This window comes from Triturus cristatus, chromosome 12, assembly GCF_964204655.1.
Source record: "Triturus cristatus chromosome 12, aTriCri1.1, whole genome shotgun sequence".
Taxonomy (NCBI): domain Eukaryota; kingdom Metazoa; phylum Chordata; class Amphibia; order Caudata; family Salamandridae; genus Triturus; species Triturus cristatus.
In genome coordinates, this window is record NC_140595.1 from 474,317,823 (window position 1) to 474,328,877 (window position 11,055).

General features: G+C 51.3%; 1 long non-coding RNA gene across 1 annotated transcript in view; it reads left to right on the forward strand.

The window, feature by feature from the left end:
• The window catches only part of LOC146776128 (uncharacterized), a 120,151-nt gene extending 110,781 nt beyond the window's left edge, over positions 1-9,370 (forward strand). Inside the window, exon 4 of the long non-coding RNA XR_014972226.1 lies at positions 9,307-9,370. This is a non-coding gene — a long non-coding RNA (uncharacterized LOC146776128). The remainder of the gene's footprint in view (positions 1-9,306) is intronic.
• Positions 9,371-11,055: the final 1,685 nt, after the last annotated feature.

The window sequence follows — 11,055 nt, forward strand, 5'->3', positions numbered from 1 at the left end:
GACAAGGTGAATAACAGCGGCGAGCGGGGCTGGGCGACTCGCGTACCCCGCACTTTCACTTTCGCTTTTGCGCCCTCCTTGCTCTCTGGCGAGGTCGGGCTGCGGAGCGGGGTGCGGTGGTGTGGCCTTGTCCAGGTGCCCAGCTGACCCGCCGGCGGTGGGTCGACCCGCGGCTCTGTGGTCGCCCCCTTGACACCCGTGATCTGGTGTGACGGCCCGTTTGGAGATCTTGGCACGACGGTGGAAGGGCCAGCATGGCCACCAAACAAGATGGCGACCGGGCGAAGGTGAAGACGACCCGCCGTGGCACGGCGCACCAGGCCAATAGTATGGACCGCTACACGCTCCAAAAGGGTTCTCCGGAGACAGCGCGGTCATCCCCGGTGGGCCCGACGGAGGCACCTGCCCATCCAGTGGATCTAACCCTCCGGGACGTCATGGGCGCCATCGCTGAACTGAAGGCCTCAGTGGACCAGCGTTTTGACACCTTGTCGCAAAAAATTGACTCGGTCCTGGTGGATGTGGGCCTTGTGAGGGCGGACTTGTCAAAAACGAACGACCGAGTCGACTCCCTGACCCACACCACAACGAGCCTCACGACTGACGTGGTGGCCCTCCAGAAGGAGGTGCGCCGGCTTGGCCAGGCGAGCGCCCTGATGGACCGGCGACTGGAGGATTCCGAGGGTCGCGCCCGGAGGAATAATATCCGCATTATTGGTGTGCCGGAGGGCCGTGAGGCGGAGGCGGCGGATCTCTTCGTGGAAGACTTGATCCTGACCCATCTTCAGCCCCGGGGGCTGAGTAAGTTTTTTGCGGTGGAACGTGCCCACCGGGTCCCCGGGGGCCGCCCTAAGACCGGTGCCCCGCCACGGCCCCTTATTGCCCGAATCTTTAATTTTCGGGACCGAGATGCCATCCTCCAGACCTCCAGGCAACAGGGACCGGTCAGGTTGGACAACATGGACGTAAACTTCTACCCAGACTTTACCCCGGCGGTCCAGAAGCAGCGGCAGAGCTTTATTGGCATCAAACGTCGTTTAAGGGAACTAAATCTTAAGTACTCAATGCTCTTCCCGGCTAAGCTGCGGGTAGAGGTGGATGGTCGCACGCACTTCTTCGACCGGCCCGAGGCGGCTGGGGACTGGTTGGACACTTTGCCTGGGGATCGGGGCCGGGGGGGTGGGGGGAGCGCGGCTGGCGAGGAGGGCCCGCTGGATCAGAATTGAGGGATGACTGTATTGCCTTGCTCGGGACATTGTCCCTTCACCACATACTGCTTCTGTAGGTTCCCCTCCCATGGAGGTCATGTGGGGTCTGCTGGGGGCTTCCCTCCTCCTCTGGGGGACTAGTTAGTATTTAGCTATGGGGCGACAGGCACACTGCACTTTGGGGGGGCTGTCTGGGCTCATGCAGGGGTGCAGGGAGGGGGGAGTTTTGTTGGGACCGGGGGGTGGGGGGGGTGTGTTGTTTGTTCGTACCGCAAGGCAATCCTGCAGCTGTTTTGTTGTCTTTAGACTGCTCGGTGGGGGACGACCGATTGTTTCGACGTATGATGGGGGGTAGGGACTTGACTGTGTTGTCATGGAATGTTAACGGCCTGGGGGATAGGATTAAGCGTGGTGTGGTCCTGCAGTATTTAAAACGTATTTCCCCAGATGTTGTCTTTCTGCAAGAGACGCACCTTATAGGTAACACCTTTCATGCAATGAATCGGAGGGGATATCGTTTGGCGGCCCACTCTGGCTTCACCTCGGGCTCGCGGGGGGTGGGTATTATGGTGAGGAACTCGCTCCCGCTGGAGATTGATGAGGTGCACCACGATGATAGGGGACGTTACACTGCTCTGGCGGGACGTATGGAGGGTAGAGTGTTCAGTTTTGTGTCGGTGTACGTCCCGCCTGGGCTACAGGCCACTACATTTGCGGACCTGGGGCGCCTCCTTCTGGAACTTCCGAGTGGCCTCTTGGTGGTGGGAGGGGACTTTAATGCGGTTGTTTCTGGCTCTATGGATCGCCATCCCCCTAGGGACCTTCCCCGGGCACAGGCGTGGCTGCCTGGCCTTTTAGACACACTGGGCCTGGTGGATTGTTGGCGCCTAAAGCATCCCGTATTGCAACAATACACCTTCCACTCGGGGGCCCATGGTAGTCTTTCGCGGCTTGATTACATCCTTGTCCCAGCGGCCCATGCGGGGAGGGTGGGAGAGGTGCGCCATCTGGCACGGGGTATTTCAGACCACTCCCCATTGTTGTTGCATTTCGATGTCTTCCCGAGGGGGGATGGCAGGGTGGCCCCGATTAACGCCCGGTATCTGCGCGACCCCACCATTCGTGCCGACTTGATCACATCCTTGCAGCGCTATTTTGAGGAGAATGTGGGGTCGGTCCCATCTGCCATCTCCCTATGGGAGGCTTTCAAAGTGGTTCTTAGAGGGGAGGCCCTCTCCTTTATTGCCAATGCCCGGCGGCGCGAGCGGGAGGAGGTGGCCCGGGTGGAGGCCGAGATTGCGGAATTGGAGGGTGATCTGGGGAACGGGGTAACAGACGCCAAGTTACATGTTCTGCAGTTAAAGCAGGCGGCCTACCGGGCCCTCGTCACGGAGGCGGCCAGGGGCCTTGGTAGAGAGCAGCAGGGGCGCTTGTATGATGTGGGTGATAAGGCCGGTAAATTGATTGCGTGGTTGGATAAGAGAGAGAGAGCGAGCCGAGTGGTGCCTTTGATTGAGAGTGTGGATGGTGCGTGTGCCACGGAGCCGGAAGCCATCGTCTCCTGTTTCGCGGATTATTTCCGCGGAGTCTACTCCCCTGTTTCTCCCTGTTCGGAGGCGGACTCCCGTGCCCTGCTTCGGGATATTGCACTCCCCTCCCTTACGGCGGAAGACAGAGATTCGCTGGACGTCCCTCCCACCTCGGACGAAATTGCCTCGGCTATTCGCTCGATTTCATCCGGCAAGGCCATGGGCCCCAATGGCATTCCCATTGAGCTATATAAGCTACGCCCGGATGTGCTGGCACCCCACCTGCGTGCGATGTTCCTCGCGGCCCACTCGCGGGGCTCCCTCCCGCCGGACCAGCGTCTGGCCACAATTGTGGTAATCCACAAGGAGGGGAAGCCCCGTGAACGGGTCACATCCTATCGGCCGATTTCGCTTTTGAACGCGGAGCCCAAAATCCTCGCCAAGGTGTTGGCTAACCGGTTGGTTGGCGTGGTGGGCGATTTGGTCCACCAAGACCAATCGGGCTTTATCCCACACCGCAACACGGCGCTTAATCTACGGCGCTTGCACGGCGTGCTTGCGCGTGTCCCATTTGTGCGGGAGCCAGCCATCTTGGCGTCCTTGGACGCCACCATGGCGTTCGATACGCTCGAATGGCCATATCTCTGGGCGATGCTCGCGAAGTTTGGGTTCGGCCCGGGTTTCATCAGCTGGGTCAAATTACTATATTCGGGCCCGATGGCGCAGGTGGTGGTGAACGGGCGTGTGTCGACCCCGTTCGCGCTGGGACGGGGCACGCGACAGGGTTGTCCCCTGTCGCCTCTTCTGTTCGCCCTGGCCCTGGAGCCCCTGGCGGAGTGGCTGCGGTGGCACCCTTCCATCCGTGGTCTCCGCTGGACCCCCGAGCACGAGGACCGTGTGTCCCTCTACGCGGACGATATCCTTTTGTATCTCGCCTCCCCGCGCAAGTCCCTGATCGTCCTAGTTGATGTTTTGCGCTCCTTCGGTCGCAACTCAGGCCTAGTCATTAACTGGGCGAAATCCTGTGTCTACGTGCTTTCCGGGGAGGCTCCGGTCCTGCCGCGGGACTGCCCGATCCAGATTGCCTCCCAGGGTTTCCGGTACTTGGGTATACATATCACTCTTGATCCGGAGGCCCGCTATGAGCGGAATCTGCTGCCCCCTCTCCAGCGTTTGAAGGAGGATGTGGTGCGCTGGCGGCGTCTCCCGCTCTCGCCGCTCGGTCGAGCGGCCTTGTTTAAAATGATGTCCTTGCCGCGCTTCCTCTATGCCCTCCAGAACACTATGGACATGGTCCCGGCACGCTACTTTCGTGAGGTGGAGGGCCTTCAGCGGCGCATGTTCTGGGACGGGAGGCCGCGTATTGCTCTGGCTAAACTGACGCTCCCGTGGTACGATGGAGGGGTCGCCCTCCCGGACATTAAACGGTATTACTGGGCCTCCCAGCTAGCTGCAATTAATCATGGCCTTTACGGGCCCGCCCTGAACCCGGCATTCGAGATGGACAGGATGCTCCTGCCCGGTGGCGATTACAATCGAGCGCTGTACTCTGGCGCGCTCGACTCCCGTCTGACGGGACCGACGCGTGTCATGGTGCGGGTTTGGCACGCGGCTAATGCAGCTATGGGGTGGAAGGACCGTTTGACCCGGGCGTCTCCACTGTATGCCTCCGAGAGGCTGGGCTCCCTGTGGACATCGAAGGGCTTCGCGAAGTGGGACACGATCGGAATCAGCACAGTGGGGGATCTCTGGACGAGGGGGGGATTCAAAACTTTTGAGACGCTGCAGGCGGAGTTCCAGCTGCAGGGCAGTGAGTACTTTCGGTACCTACAGGTCCGCCATGCGCTGGGCTCCGTCTTCCCGGATGCTGCATCCATTCCGGAGTCTTCCCCCCTGGAGGACAGAGTGCTAGATGGCCATGTCCCGGACAGCACGATCTCCCTCATATATAAGAAGCTGATTAATGATAGATCGTGCCTGTTAACTAGTCTACGCGAGGCTTGGGTGGCCGACGGGCTGGAGCTGGACGACGAGGATTGGATGTCCGCGGTGGCCTCTCCGAAAGAGGTGGCCATCCCGGCTCGCCTTCGTTTCGTCCAGCTCAAGATCCTTCACCGGGTCTACGTGACGGGGCCAAGGCTTCTACGTATGGGTTTTGCCGTGGACGGACTGTGTAAGCGTGGCTGTGGTGCGTTGGCGACTTTTATGCATATACTGTGGGAGTGCCCGAAGGTGGAGCGATTCTGGCGTGGTGTGCATGAGGTCCTGCGTGTGGTCACGCGTGTAGCGCTGCTGCCTGAAGCGAGGAGGTGCTTGTTGAATGTATGGGAACCGAATGACTACTCGGTTCCGCAGACGCGGTGGGTGACTCTGGGATACATGATAGCGAAACGTGATATTGCTCAATTGTGGGGATCCCAGAGGCCCCCTGCGGTGTCGGCCTGGAAAGAGCACATGGATTGGTGTATGTTCCGTGAACAGGTGGTGTATGTGGCGAGGGGTAAGCCTGGGGCGTGGGTGAAAGTCTGGGGCCCCTGGAACGCCTACCGTGGGGGCATTTGTGAGCCGCCACAGCTGCCGGCTGCCTCGCCTGCTCCGTCTCCCTAGCTGGACCCTCTGGCTTGGCCGCGGGTACGCGGCCCCCCAGTCCTTGATCTCCTCCCATCCCCCTCTTCAGATCTTTCCTGCCAGTCTGGATCCCCCACTATGGAGCAAGTGTTGTCACCTTGGATCTCGGGTTGCCTTGCGGTTGTGGTTTTTGTTGATGTTGTTAGTCTTTAAAATGAAACCGTACTCTGTGGCAGGACACCGTGAGGCCTGCACCGTTGATTACTCCTGTGTTTCTACTGTGCACCGCTGAGAGTCTTTTACTGTTTGTATGTACTATATTTGTGATGCTCTAGCGGCCGGCCGTGCGGTTGTAGGCCCATACCTGTAACCTTTTTATGGATGCAATAAACGGTTTCAAAAAAAAAAAAAAAAAAAAAAAAAAAAAGATCCCGGAAGAAGAAAGAAGAACAAATGATGCTATATGAACAGATCAATGGATTAATGAAGATTGATATCTCTTGACGGGCAAGTAGGGGACAAGGAGGGAATGTGGAGATATGGATTTTCCTGGTCAGTTATGTCCCCTATCTTGGACCCCAACGGTTCTATGTGCATGTTACAAGTACATGTATGTTCCCTCCAGTTCCAGTTATGAAGACGCAAACACATGTGCGTCCACCGTTAACATGTCCTCTTTCAGATCCGCCATGAATGGGCCGGATATTCCATTCCTAAGTACAAAAGGCCACCGCCTTTATATGGTTCACTTATGCTATTTTTCAGTCCAGGCAAGTAGGCCCTGATTCTGTCATCAAGCTTTTCCTTCTTTCTGCCTCTGAAGCTCCAGTCTGAGTCTGCATCTGTGACCATGAACTTTGTCTCATTCCCTGCGCGGCTCACGATGCCTGACATCAGCTTGCTGCCTGCCAAGAACTGTATTTCACCTTCGAAATTATCTGCTCCGATCCCTGCCCAATGCATTCCTGTCTAGTAGTTTAAGTAAACATTCTGCCAGCTACCGAGCAAAGGCCCGGCTTCTCTGTCTTCATGCAAGTAATTCATAGCCCTGTTACTATGGAAGATTCCTGCCCTCGCATCTAGTGTAGACACTTAGACGCTTGTACACGCACTAACAGTCAGTATAGTCAGTATAGAATAAGATTCTACTCTAAGAGACCTCTCTTTTGGATAAACATAGTTCTTTAAACATAGGATGTTAGATATGATTTGGGATTAGGTTGACTTGACCCTCCAGACTTCTGTCGCCACATGTAGAGCTAAATGTCAAGTCCCCTTCACCCCCTAGTTGCACGTCAATCACACGTCATGCTGCTGTGCGCGCATCTCTGCCAAGTATTTCTGCTGACATTGCGAAATTATTTCATAGGTCCACCCATATGTGACATCACAACCAATGACGTTTCCTTGTTACACCCAATTACGCCTCCTTCAGCTACGCATGTAAAATGTTATCTTTGCTATCAATTGTTACGCCTCTTGCATTGGCTTCACTGTAATGCCTATTGTATAAAAGTGAATAATTATCAATAATGTATGTACTTCACTTCCTGAACCTTCGTGGTGATGGAACCTGGAGCAACCGATTATAATCGACCATTGGAATAAAGCCCATTCCGAACCTCTAATACCACGGATTCTGCCTCTTATTTACTGAGCTAATTTATTATGTTTCTGTATCAAATTAAGTCCCGGTAATTAAATTATTTACCACAGGGGCACTGACTCTAGAGGAGGATTATGTGCAGAAAGTGAGAGAAACACAAGACTTAGCGGAGCTCAAAGATTGGGAAAAGAAATATCAGGGGAGTAGAAGTGAAGGATTGTTGTATGTTCAGGGAAAACTAGCAGTCCCCAACGCAGAATTGCAAGAACAAGCCTTACAATGGTGTCACACGCATATCCTTGTGGAGCATCCTGGTTATAAAAAAACCCCGATTTAGTACGACGTTATTTTTGGTGGCCCTCTTTGGCAACAGATGTGCAGACGTACGTACAACAGTGTCATGTGTGTGCACAAGGCAAGAGCTCACATCAAGTCCCAGCCGGTCTTTTACTACCCCTGCCAACACCTCCTAGTCCCTGGCACACTCTTTCAATGGATTTCGTAGTAGAGCTCCCTAGAACAACAAAAGGGCATACAGTAGTGTGGGTGGTAGTGGACATGTTGACCAAGTTAACCCATTTCACTCCCCTAAAATCACTCCCCACATCACAGGAACTAGCAGGGTTAGTAGTGCAACATGTGGTCCGGTTACATCGATTGCCCACTGTTTTGGTTACTGACCGAGGGCCCCAGTTCATTTCAAAGTTTTGGAAAGGGTTGGGTAAACTATTACACATAGACATGAGGTGTTCTTCAGGGTATCATCCACAAACTGACGGACAGACTGAGAGAATGAACCAGTGCTTGGAACAGTACTTAAGGTGTCAGCTGTTACAGACCCCAGCAGATTGGGATGAATACTTATGGGCAGCCGAGTTTGCCATTAATAACAGTATACATTCCTCCACCAAGTTCTCTCCGTTTTTTACATCATATGGTTTCCATCCACGCTTCTTACTTACACATGTTACCCTTACCGCCCCTGTCCCTGCTGCTAAGGAGTTCATCACACAATTACAAGAAGTACATAAATCAGCTGTAGTAAATATAGAAAAGGCCAACGTGGCGTATAAGGAGAGTGCAGATGCGCATCGTCGTTCAAGTCCTGAATATGTGGTAGGAGACAATGTCTGGCTATCCACACGCCATGTCCCGATCAAAGGTGCCAATAAATTCACACCACGATACATAGGGCCTTATGTGATCACGGAAATAATCAATCCGGTGGCTATGAGATTAAAACTCCCAGAAACCTTAAAAATACATCCGGTATTCCATATCTCATTATTGAAACCAGTTGTGCCTGGTACCGAATTACCGACCCTCCCAGCTCCTCTAGAAGTCGACAACGAGATTGAGTATGAAGTTGGGGCTATAGTGGACTCTCGGAGAGTGCGAGGGAAACTGCAGTACCTCATTCATTGGAAAGGGTATGGACCTGCAGATAGGACTTGGGAACCTGTAGGTCATGTTAACGCTCCTCGTTTAATACGCCTGTTCCATCGTAAACATCCTTGGAAACCCAAACCAGTGGGGGGCTCCGTAGGGGGGATATACTGTCATACCTGTGCTCGAGAGGGAGTCGCGGCTGCATCCGGACTTCCGCATTCCCGGGTATAAAGCACATCATGTCGGAACGTTTGATGCTTCGCGTTCTAGTTGTTTGAGGAGAGACGTCACTTTCGGGTTTCCGTTCCGCTTCCGGGTCACACTTGTTCGTGGAGACGCCTCGCGCTGGATTCCCGTCTTCCTGCTCTGGATCGTTGGGGAGAATCGTTCAACCGTAACTTGCAGAGACACCTTGATTTTGACTCATTGTTCTTCGAGAGAACTTCACCACGTAAAGGCGGTAACGCGCTCGCGTTCATTGTGAAGGGTTTGTCCCTCCAGGGAAGCTTCTTTAGCGGCTGCTTTGGGGCTCCATTCAGTAGCTCGTTAGTATTAGTGATTCACTGGCCCTCGTGGTGAGCAACATAGGGGCTTCTCGCAAGGGCGTTGCGGCATCTGCCTCTTCTTATGCGTGTACAAACGCTGCTCATACTCGCACCTCAATTCTGTTGTGCCTTTCACTCCATGTTGTAATGTTTTCAATGTATATATGGTTATGAAAGAATAGCCTTCTCTTTTATGCCTTCCCATGTCGCTGTTTATGGCAATTAACTGCAAACAGGTGTCACAGAAGTGCAGAGGGTTGTGACTAGAACAACCTACAATAAGTAGAAGGAGTGAACTTTATAGGTTGTGCTATTAACAACCAAGGCTGATTATTGCGGCCACAAGACAGTCCATGTCGACGCTCACTTGGTGAGGGTAAGAAGAGTAGTTACATCTTCTATGAATTTTATCATAGCTCAGAGTGTGTAGATAATTAACGTTTTTGTTTCTTTATGTTTAGAAGCATCCCACTGGTCATTTCAGTTATTTACATCATTTTTTGGACATCCGAGGAAGAGGGGAGAAGTTCAGGTAGATATGGAATACTTGTGTAGTTGTTATTGCTAGATTAGTTGCCCTGTCTGTTAAGCTGGCTGTCTGCTAACTTCACCTTCTGTTTGCAGGACTTCTTTTGGATCTCAGTGGGACTCTCGAGGTGCTGAAGGTGCGCTGGACCTGCCTTGTTTCTCATTCCCTTGTCTCCCCTCTTCCCCCCATTCACTTGTTCTGCTTTGACTTTGTTGGGCGGGACTGGTGGTGGAGGAAAGTTGGGAATTGTCATCTGTTTCCTGCTTCCTGCCCCCGCAGAGACCTCAGGTGAGCCTGACAAATCTTTTTTTTTATTGGAAAAATTGCATTTATCAAAAATTTGTCGCCAGGAAACCTCACAACTACAACACTGACTATTATATTATAAGTTAATCTGCTTGCAGTTCTCAACAAGGTCGGTCGGACAGTAGTCTGGCGATTCTATGAAAAACTAAATATGAATGGAATTATACATTGGTAACAATTAAATCAAACCTTTTAACTACATATTAATCTTCGTTTTTTGCCAGGAAAATGTTTATTGGGTGATGATTTTGATGTATTATGCCTTATGGTAAATGCTGAAATGTATTGTCGTATTTATTTATTATGTATTTGTATCTTTATCTGTACTTTTATGGCCCTGGCGGCCAATATAATGTTATTTGACTGACTGTATTATGGCTTATGGTAAATGGGAGGGCATTTAGTGATAGCCCAGCAGTTTAGACAAACAAATCCTTAAAATGTGGATCAGGTATTGACTATATATTTGTCTTTGAGAGTTTTTAGCTGTCAATTACTGATATGCAAGTAGTATCTTTGGATTTAAATGATCAGTGTCTCTTGATTTTAAATTTGTTCTATACTCTATAATGTCAATTAGATCTACACGGATATGTTCTTCCGATTGTTTTTTGAGAGGGGAGTTGACATACATTTGTCTCACACATGGTTATTGTAACGATATGGACAAACTAAACACTGGTCGTATGTGTGATTGATTTTCTCTGTATATCATACTAATGTATGTTAGTCTGTAATGCACATAAAGTGAATGCAATAGATTTAGTTTTGTATGCCTGTTTTTCATTCATTGTTTTCATTCATTTTGTTACCCATGATTTATTTTGTTTATCCAATTCAATCGATTTGCGTATTTGCTTTAACATGGTTAAACACTTGAGTGTGTTTAATTCTTAGGATTTGATTCAATGTGTCACATATCATAGACGCATAAATAGCTGGACTGAGTATACTCTGTTTTATGAATGACCCTCTTGTTGGCCATTGACTTAAGTTACTAACAATATTAGCAGATCTACTAATTCTAGATTCTACTGGAAAATGGTAGCTACCGTTTCTGGATCGCTAATACAAAAAAATGCCAACACCGATAGGGGAAAACAATTGGATTTAATACATTTCCTCTGTGTGCTCTACAAATGGAGACATAAAGGGGGAAATCAAAGGGTTATTTGCTTCCTATTTTCACTGTGTTTCCCCTCCTTTAGCACCAAGTATAGTTAAAATCATAAAAGGCATACAATCTAAAGAGCAGGGTCCAGATGGGAATACCAATTGTGCTTCTGCAGGTGAACCTCAGATGTTGGAGTCGTCTTCTGGAACCACATTTCATTGCATGTTATCATTTGGTAAAGGTCCTTGAAGGGCATGATTC